Source organism: Mytilus californianus, unplaced genomic scaffold (genome assembly GCF_021869535.1).
Source record: "Mytilus californianus isolate M0D057914Y unplaced genomic scaffold, xbMytCali1.0.p SCAF_14, whole genome shotgun sequence".
NCBI classification, from domain to species: domain Eukaryota; kingdom Metazoa; phylum Mollusca; class Bivalvia; order Mytilida; family Mytilidae; genus Mytilus; species Mytilus californianus.
Genome location: NW_026262626.1, coordinates 6685377 through 6696381, shown reverse-complemented (window position 1 = coordinate 6696381; position 11005 = coordinate 6685377). Strand labels below are relative to the sequence as shown.

Here is an 11005-nt window from a genome sequence, read left to right as displayed (position 1 = left end):
CCGATTTCTTGTTGAAAAACACGTACTCCAACGTAACAAATATGTTGTTAATCAAGAAATCAAGTATCTTGTTCATGTTGATAATGTTAGTTTCAGAGAATGTTTTGTTTATATCAGAGTGATATTTTTACAAAGTACTATTTATTCCTCCATAAGACAAGAAACGTGTGTCTGCGTAGTCCGTAAAGATAGTTGTGTTAGCAGAAAATAAATAAAGAATGTGTCTATGGAACACATATGCCCTCGCTTGTAAATATGCAAGAGTCAATGTACTTATTCAAACCTACTGACGTTTTGTTTTCTTTGAAACTTAGTGACATTTGATTTTGTATGATGTCATCAGATATTTCTCAGGAGTTTTAGTGCTCTCATTGTTCAATAACAAACAGTAATGGTGTAACTCGGGAACAGTGAACATGACGCCATCCTAATTCAGGCTTGGTCTGTGTTTGGTGGTATCGTGTATGACTTTCATAACATTTGGTTGAGGCAAAGTAAAGTAAGAGTGAAACGACAAAATCGCTATTTTTTTTCATTGATAAAGGGACAAAACGGTAAAGTGACGCCACCCAAATTCAAACTTCATCTGTGTTTGGCGGTAATAAACATTGTGTATAATTTTCATAACATTGGGCCAAGGCTTAACAAAATAAGAGCACGGAAACCGACTTTGGGACGTACGGACAGACAAGGAAAACCTTAACATCAATTCTCTATATGCACCAACCAACAGCTGGCCACATGAAAAAAATAATGTGATGAAAAAACTACTTCTAATATCAAAGTTAGCTGTATTATTCATAAAAATCAACTTCAAATCTTAATCATCCAAGCCCTTCTTGTCGTTGCTAGGGAAAATAAATTTCCTTAGCAACCAAGGGAAAATTTACCTCAAAATGACCAGATTTCAATTACAAACAGCTCAGTTTTCATTGCAGACAGCTTAAAATGCTTATCATTCAATTAACAACAGAATATGCTTGATAAAAATATATTTTTTAATATAGATCATTTATGGTGACATACAGTATAGAATATGACAACCAATAGATACTGTGGAGCTTTGACAAAAAGAGTAACAATTGACTACGTTTGGCCCCAAAAATATATTTTTGGCAGAAATATAGCCAAAACATGACTCCCTACACTTAAAGATTAGGCATTAAGCTTATCATTTATGAAAAAATATCTCCGGGTAAACATATTTTTAATTACTGGCGGCTAATTCAAGTTAGGTCTTAGAGGGCTTAACAAACTGTTTATGGAGGCCAATTTGACATATCTTTGCAATTAAAACAGACAATTTCCACCATATAAACCAACTAATTTGTTATATAGATGTTGATTTGTGATGAATGTGTTTGTTCAAATGACTTTGACCTATGGCTGTGACTAAGAAACCTTATTGCAAACCTAAAAAAAAAGGGGGGGGGGGGGGGTATAGTGCTCCTTACCACACTGACGTTTTTTTTTTTGTTGGCACACAAAATTAGTAATAGGGCACCAATAACAATGAATTTTGAAATGGATGCTTCTAATGATGTTCTTTTAATACGGTTTTGAGATAAACTAAATGGGTTCAGTACTGGGTTCATTATATTTAAGGAAAATCTAGGTTTTTTGTTGAAAATCAGTGATTTTGAGAATCAAATTATTTTAAAGGTTACAATTTAAGGAAAAGCTATTTCGAATCATAGTTGAACATACAATTTTTTTTTTCATTTTTTAAAGTTCACTTAGATAACGTGAAAGTTATAGGAGAAAATCTTACATTTTTGTTGAAAAACCTTAATTTTTGGATGGAGTCTACTTTAGGCAGATGCTACATTTAATAAGTATCGTGGCAGTGCTACTGTTGTTCTTTCGTATTTATTATTCACCTTATTTTATAAAGATAAAAAGGTTTTGGCATCCTCTAGAAGTCTTTATTTTTTTTTTTTGCTATAGGCAATTGTTAATTGCCCTTTATCAAGTATAAATACTTTTCGTCTTTGGCGGAACATGATAAGTTTCGCGTGTATAAAATCTTGTATTGTATTTCAGTTTTTGTAATAAGTGTGTTTATTTAAAATCGCTTTACATTATTAAGCTATGAATACTTTGACTAATAATTTGGTATTGACATGTGCAAGAAATTTTGGGTCCATACTCAATTAGTTTTACATCAACATATGTATCATACACATGCTACAGTTGTAAAGATATTTTTTTACACAATATATTTAATAAACACAAATTTCTTATTTTAAATCAGATATACTCCATTGTACTCAGATAATCAAAATTATGTGTTTATCTTTTAAATAACAAGAATCAGAAAAAATGAGACTGCAAGGCAATACTAAGCCCAAAATTAATACAACGGTGTATGCAAAATACTTTTAAAGTGACTTATATGTAAGACCAAACTCAGCCAGGCAGGCAGAAAATTTTGGATTTTGTAACTTATTGTAACAGAATAAAGATATATAATTCAGCCAGACAGAGATATATTGGATAAGAAATATCAGTTAAGTGATAAAACAAATGTACATTGTACTGATGTACTGATATAACTAGTGTCATGTTTGTTCAAAACAATGAAAATCCATCATCATTTCAACCAATGTGACTTTATCACAATGAAAAATAAAAATTTCTTGCATAATAAGCATTATCAAACAAAAACTTATTCTTTCTTGAGCAAGTTATTGTCAGCCGTTTTTTCAAGGGCAAATACTTCTATAGAAAATTCCAACCAAAATCCAACTTCTTGGCAATTGATACCAGGCATATGAAATGTGAAAACAATTTGGTTTTCAGTCCTAGTATAACCTAGTATGACATCGGGGCTTAAATATTTTTTTTAGCTAGTTTAATCATTTAGAAAAATACAGTTCCCCCTTGTTAATGTTAGAACAAACCTGTACAAAAGTATCATAGGAAATTTCTGATGGTATTTCACTTTCTCTGCCTATATATTTATTTTCCTCGGGTAATGGGAAGTGGAAATTTTCAAGCCCTGGACATATGTTAGCCAATGAAAGATGAAAGATATTATGGACATGAATTTAACACAAAATCAAAAAGACATGATTATATGCAAGGAAAGACTTTTATTGCTGTTCTTTATCTTGAAATTTGCTCATTGTTGCCGAGATCCTTCACAGAAAGAAAACTTTCCACCTCAATGTTCAAAACATTAGCTTAATCACCTGTTTGGGATATATTGATAGGGTCAAATTTCTAAATATCAAAAATAGTCTTTGGGCTTTGTTCATTGTTGAAGGCCGTACAGTGACTTGTAGTTGTTAATTTCTGTTTCATTTGGTTTCTTGTGGAGAATTGTCTCATTGGCAATCATACCACATCTTCTTGTTTATATTTGCACATGTTGAAAGTTTAAAATTGTTAATAGAAATAACAGACAACATATTAAACAAGATTTTGAGATCAGTCACCACAGGTTTAGGTGTTTGCATAACTGTTAGCCAATACTTCTTGTGTGATAATTGATGTTTGATTTTCTGATCTAGCAGCTATTCCATCATTATAGTTGGGAGTTTATCTGTCGTGAATTAACGAGAGAAGTAACTAGCAATTTGATTTTTTTTATTAAGACAACATTACAGGATAATGGATAAAATCGTATTCATCATCTAGATAATCTACGATTAAAAGTAAGGCACGTTCAACAATATTGTTTATTCAGAACTAAAATCTTTAATACAAGAAATTGAACACCAACAAAAACAAGCAGGTATTTGTATATTTGTGGATTTATAATAGCTTGTTTTAACTAATGAAAACTATTGCAAACATATTTATTATGAGAACAAATTCTCAATTACTACTGAAACAATAAGTTATCAAGAGTAGCTTGACCGGGATAAAGGGCGATCAATTTGGATTGCAACTGGAAAATATGTTGGATAGAGGCAGATATTTCACCTTCAAACAGATAATTTCGGTGATTTGTAGAAGGGATTCTTAAACTCACAAAAGAGTGTAGTACTCAGGTTACATGTGGCACCTAAAACGAACGTCCAATTAAGAAAGGATGTTTCTGCCGGAACGGGTGGAATCCAGAAATAATCACACTTCTTTGACCCATTCTTTAATTGGCTTATAAATATAACGTCTCAGTATATATGAGCAAATAACCAGTTTGTTGACACGTGACATTTAGAGGGAACGTATAACGTTAACATGATCAAACATGCAAAGTCTTTAATTGTTTCTATCACTATATCTGAATTGTAAGCATTGTAACTTAATATTGTTTTACGTCAATATTTGTTTTCAACGTCTTGTTAGAAATTTGAGTTTACCGAAATTATTAAACTATAAACATACTTGTATGACTCAACCTTAAATTAGTAGATTGAAGAGCTTCTTTTTACAAATGTTGCAATAATAAAAGAGTATATAATCTAAACAATATAAAGCAGGGGACATAATAAATCTGTTATTACATCAATATAATTAGATATGAGGGAAACGTTAACGAGACAACATATCTAAATTAAATATCATTAAAACAATATGGAACATGAATGTAATCTGTTATCTGATATCTTATAATTACTTGAGAAAATAAGTATTCTGAATCAAAATGCCCATCCAACAGTTCATAAATTCAGATCTAAAATTTCGAATCGATCTGAGTATGGCACTAATTGCATGTTCGGAAGTGTAAATTTCATAAGCAAAGAATGACAATATTCTACAAATCTTCATAAACACATCAACATTTTGCATAAAAATTAAATCAACAAGGTCACTTGCATGTAAAAAAAAACTCTCTTAATTCATCAAACAGTTGATTCTCCTTTTGTTCATAGAGAGAAATACCGGATATTGTTTAATTGGTTGTTATAACGAATTGTTCTGTCCTAGATTACATCTTACTTAACAGATGTTTGTTTAGTGAAACACATCAGATCAGAACAGCAAGATGGTCTTGGTTCATGATTTAAGCTACATACTAAGACAAAAAGTTGTTTAAGGCAACTTTTGTAAAACTTCCACAGGTGTTTTTCTTTTGTTGTCAATCAAGTTCAATTTTTAAACACCGTTATCCTTGTTCTTTTCTATGCAAATATTTCATGCATTTTCAAGACGAAATAAAAGTTACCAATAAATACCAAAGGTAGGTCCTGTAATAGTGGTTGATTGCGACCGTGATGAAAGGAGGTAGATTTAGACTGTTACTAGATTGATTGATTGATCGTTCGTTGCTTAACGTCTAGTTGAAAATATTTCATGCACGATCATGACGAGAACAAATTAACAATGAATACAATAGGTAGGTCTTGTCATTGAGGCCGTCAGGGGTAAGGTCGGGGAAATTTCGACTAGCAATGGAAAACGGGGGTATATTGGATAGGGACAGACATTTGGCCTTGTAACAGGTCACCTACGGACCCCTCGAAGAATTGTGGCAAGGGTTTTTAAACGTGCAGAGACTGTGGCACACCCTCAACACGAGGCATCGGATTTCAAATCCTCATTCTGCGGGAATATATATACATCGCATAACCAAACGGACGCCACACTTTGGCAAGAGTTTTACTCGGGAAAAGACCAATTGACCAACGAGCTATTACGGTCACCACTAGGGTGTTGCGCTTTATAGCATGAGCAATTAAACAGTAAATTTTAGAGTGTTTTCTCCATGTCGATACATTGGGTATTTTTGTATGCCGCATTTAAATTAAAATATAATTTCAAAATGATATTTAAAAAAATCTTGTTACAAACGTTTGTCAAGTTTAATTCATTTGTAGCCAACAGAATCAACCCGTCAGATATGCCAAATATATTCGGCCAAGAGTTAGAAAACTCAGATTAAACTTTCTCAGATGTTCCATTTGTGGTAGCATTCTTTTAATTTAAACTTGTTTTACGTTCTATTTTACGATCCCCACATTACCTTCTATATCCATCCACTAGTCAATAATCGTCAATAGGTGTCATTCCTTTCCTTTATTATTTTCGCCTTATTTTTTAGATATCTGGACACAAAAAGCATTTGAATTTCAAGAGAAAATTCGGGAGATTTCTAAGAACACTTTAACTATAACAATAGAATACAATCATCACAAACAATGACAGCAGTAACCATTAACATTAATGATCCTGCAGGAAACAGAAATATTCAGTAAATTTTCTCTTCATCAGAATAACAAGTTTCCATTGAAAATTGGTGCTGCAATAAATTGCCTCTTCGGCGCGCCCATAGATGGACTGACTTTAAATGTTAGGACAACACGTTTACCATTAGTATCAACACCACGAACTCATCCAACAAATTGCCGTTTAATGGTTTCTCTGCATAAAAATTTCTAGATATAATCAAACTTTTTTTTAACGTAAACAGTTACATATGGCAGATCATAAAATCAAAAATATTTGTTCTGCAGGATGTATAAGTACGCAGACACGTCCGGTAGGAATAGGGACTTTAAATTGGATGCCTCAAGTAGCTTATGCCAAGCTTTTTGCATATCACAAACCCTTGAAACACCATCATGAGATTCCCTGATGCAAAGTTAAATTGATGCCCCCATCTCCAGCATACGATCTTTTATCAGTGACAAGTCTTCTTTCGTTTACTTTATCCAATATATCCATTGTGCACAACTTGTCTACCAAACTAATTATGTCATTGTCGTTGTAATATGCATGAAATTCTGCGACTGGACGCGCAACAAAAAACATCTCACTAATCTATCCCTTTACACTACAATACTTATTACTAATTACTACATTTCGGAATCCTTTAGAGGGAACTATCTCCATAAAAGAGTAGTCGTGAAATTAGATTTGATTATAGTTTCTTGGTTTAAGCAATAACATGTTTAATTTTGTAAGTCTGTATCAATCATGGCATTGATGAGCTTGACATCTTTAACGTAAGTTGAAATAAATGCCATTGGCAGGTACTCAAGTTAACTACAACACAGGACTTAAGAGTCCTCAAAGAATTCACATTGGAAAATAGGTGATAACGAGATCTTTTCCAAATATATGTATATATATATGGTCATTGATCGCTATGGATAGTAAACGAGCAATTTATAGTTAAAGGTAGGAACAAGTTGTCGACCTTTGATCTTATGACCTTTGTCAAGGTCATTGGTCCCCAGTATCCTTGCTAAAACCGCCATGGATCTAGGAACTTTGGTTTACGAGTTAAAGCTAATTTTGTCTTTTCAGAAACCGTTAACGGAGGTTTTGCCCCTTACGGATAGGTCAAACTTCTTTGGTCAAATGTTACAAGGTTGTGCCTTGATAACCCAACAATTTTTCACTATTGACGATTCCTGTACGTATAAGGAATTCTGAGATATCCAAAACCAAGAAGTAAGGTCAAAGGTCAAGGTCAACGTAAAAAAAGCTTTGAAACACACTTAAAATCCTTTGAATAAGGTCAAAACACATAAATCGCTATCTATGAGATGACCTTGTGACCTTTGTCAAGGTCATTGGTGTCCACAATATCATTTCTCCAGACCCCATGGGTCTAGTACCTTTTGTTTAGTAGTTAAAGCTAATTTTGTCTTTTCAGAAACTGTTTACGGGGGTTTTGCCCCTTACAGAAAGGTCAAATCTCTTCGGTCAAATGTAACAAATGTGTGCCTTAATGACTTTAACATTTTAAAACTCTATTCACTATTCAAGATTTCTGTAAGTGCAATGGTTTCTGAGATTATCCCATAACAAGGGGTAAGATCAAAGGTCATGGTCAACTTTAACATTTGACCTTGAAGCATTTTCAAGGTCACATGAATTGACGATCATTGGTGAAAATCCTAGGTGTCTACGACTTGCGGTTTCTGAGTTTAAGTGGCCAACAGACATTGGTGAATTTTCAAAGGGGCATAACCCTACTAATAAGTCTTCGAATCTTTTCGATCAAAATGTAACGAAGAACAAATTTCACCCTTCGGTTTTTGTCTACCTATAAGGTTACAAGAGCGCAATTATTTGTAATGCATTTTCCATAGGACCCCAGTGGTATTCAGAAATTTTTTTCTTGAAGAATAAACAAACTAGATAAAAATGGGTAGCAGTTCCTGTGACTATAGATGTCAGCCTTTTATTACAGCAAGTATATGATCATGCGGCAAAAAGTGCCCTAAAATGCAATTGTTATGGAAGCTTCCAAATTCTGCACTAAATTGGAAAGGTTAATTTTGAATGGCTCCTCGGTTAATTAAAAAATTATATCTTCTACACATTGTGAATTATGAATTCAATTTTCACCTATTTTCAAACCTAAATGGATAAGCTTTCAAATAAAAAATAATTCCAACCTGCATCATCCAATCAGGAGCCTCAAAGTTTTTTATTCTGAGTACCATCTAGGGGTAAACATTTTGCCGGTTGAATGTAAACAAATAATGTGTTTGAATGATAACAAGGTTTTTAGGTTTCGGGCAGATAACTCCGGTCCGACAAAATTTTACGACTCACAGGGTGAGTTCCAGATAGGTATTTGTTACACAATAGAAAGTACGAACCTGAAAGCGACATGTCTTACGGTTAAGGCTGCTAACTTCGTCAAAGTTTGGCGGAAAAAGAATAATAATAATCAGAAGAAATACAGTAAGGTCTTTCCCGTTTGGAAAAGGAAAGACCTTAATTAAAGAAAAATAAAAATATAAAATATAGGGAAAGGGATAAAATATCTTGTCCGAAGTTTTTTTAAAACTTTTCCCAGATCTTGTTAAAATTTAAAGTTAAGTACCAATGTATATTGTATACCGATTTCAAGTTGCTCAATCCTTATTTTTCTGTGTAGTACATGTATCTTGTAGGGTTTACAACTTTTTTTAATATGACCCTAAGTGTGAAACAACTACAGGGGGAATCGACTATGCCTCTATCAGTATTTTTAACTAAGGTCTCTGAATGAGGGAACGCGGTTTAAAACAGTCCAACGTATTTTTTATGCCTTGACAAAACCTTTAGCGTAACAAGATACATCCAAAATAATGAGAGATACTTTTGACATTAGCCGTGATTAGATTCGTGTGTGAAGTGTACATACATGTATCAAATTGCATGTATAGAATTGAATATCACACTTTGGCAGTTTTTTTTGTTGGCAAACGTTCATTATGGCACCACGCAATCCGTAAATTTAAAAGAATATAATACGGCATTTGGTTCATGATTACCAAACACCTTTGAACTGCCTAATTCAAAACAACAGCTATGAATTGTATGTGGAGTTTTATCCTCGTCTGTAATTTTGTGATGCATTTCGAGGCGGAGGCAGAAGGATCATGTTCTGCAGTTGGTAATACTACTTTTTTCGTTTAAATATTTATTTCGGAATATTAATAAGTATGTGTAAAAATATTCATTCTTTTAATAGTTTGACAATTAATTATTTCAAATAAAGCAATGAACAGTAGAAACAAAAGAAAAAAAGAAAAAAGAAAAAAAAAACATAAAATACGAAATACACAACGAAACAACCAAATACAAAAGAGGCAGAAGATACAAATAGGACTTTCAAAACTCATAAGTCGAAGAGAAGCTGACAACGCCATGCGAAAAAAAAACCAACTGAGATACAAACACGTCAACAATACTACACTATGTACATAGAAAACAAAAGACTAAGCAAAATGAATCCAAACAACAACAAAAAACCGGTCGTAATCTATGGTGATCCGAAAGGGTAAGCAAATAACCGTCCTAATTCGGCACTCAGTGTGTTGCTCATATGTATTTATATGATTCATCTTTTCAGAAAAGAAGATCTTTGATAACCTTTGGAATACGTTAGTTGCTTTAAAATCCGGTTCCACCAATCATGGTAATATATATTATTAATTTGTTTAATTTAAAAAAAGATGCATTATAGACAGCATGCATCAGATTATTAATTAAGATTTACACTTTTACTCGAAGACATTGAAGAAAAATGATGTATGACTGTTAAACGTACAGTGGCAAATTGCATCTATATTCTGGACTAGAACATAGTAATGTGTAATTAATATAAACCCTGCTTTGTACAAAGCTAACATGTCGAGTCGCGCTAGTCCACAAGGAAACACAATATTCTGGAAAGAAAAAAACAGTGTGTTACAATTTGTTTTGTAACTACCATAATTACAACAATATCAATAAAAAAATGTTGTATATTTTGAATGTTGGTTTGTTTAAGTTCCAATCCCCCCCCCCCCCCCCCAAAAAAAAAAAAAAAAAAAAAAACACAATTTTCTGGATCCGCCGCTTACAATTTAAAGATAACATTAAAGGGTGTTACCCGTTTTTCTAAATAATTTCGAGTCGTATCACTTTATTGTATTACATTTGCTCTCTCACTCATCCTTTTTATGTTTGCCTACAATTCATATATAGCTTATTCCATTTATATGTGAATATTACAGGTGATAGCAATGGAAAGAATAGACCTGCCTTTACAGCAGCACTATCTCCAAATCCTTTAACGCTAAGTGGGAAAAGTGCCATAGCTAAGTTCGATACAGTAATTCTGAACAGAGGCGGAGGTTATGATCCTAAAACCGGAAAATTTACAGTTCCAAAGTCTGGCATCTACCAGTTTTCGTTCACAGTATTTTCAACCAATGGTAACTCATTGAATATGGCTATTGTCGTCAATGGAAAACCGATTATTTATGTTTATGGGGCAAAAATCTATGGTGCGACTGGAACTGCAAGTCCAGTTTTGGAGCTAAAGGAAGGCGACGTCGTTTATTTGAAGCACCAAAGTTCATCAACAGAGCATATGGGTGGTTATAAGTATTCTTTTATTTCTGGATATTTCATAGGCGAATGAGAAAGCTATTTCAGGGCATGATAGCATAAAATAAATATTAATTTGCATGTTTTGTTATAATTTTAAGCTTACAATTTTGCTTAGTTAACCTTGGATGTATTTATCTAATCTTTTTATGTCCTTTTTGGTCATATAGCTGCTGATATTTTAAGGTACTCAATAAGACTCGTACTTCCTTGGCTTTGAGTATTTCTGATGAAG

At 33.0% G+C, this 11005-nt stretch overlaps 1 long non-coding RNA gene across 1 annotated transcript; it reads left to right on the top strand.

The window, feature by feature from the left end:
- The first annotated feature begins 9171 nt into the window (after positions 1-9171).
- Positions 9172-10467, top strand: LOC127724107 (uncharacterized). The gene is made up of 3 exons (XR_007992359.1): positions 9172-9289; positions 9749-9814; positions 10395-10467. It is a non-coding gene; the product is annotated as an uncharacterized LOC127724107 (long non-coding RNA).
- Positions 10468-11005: the final 538 nt, after the last annotated feature.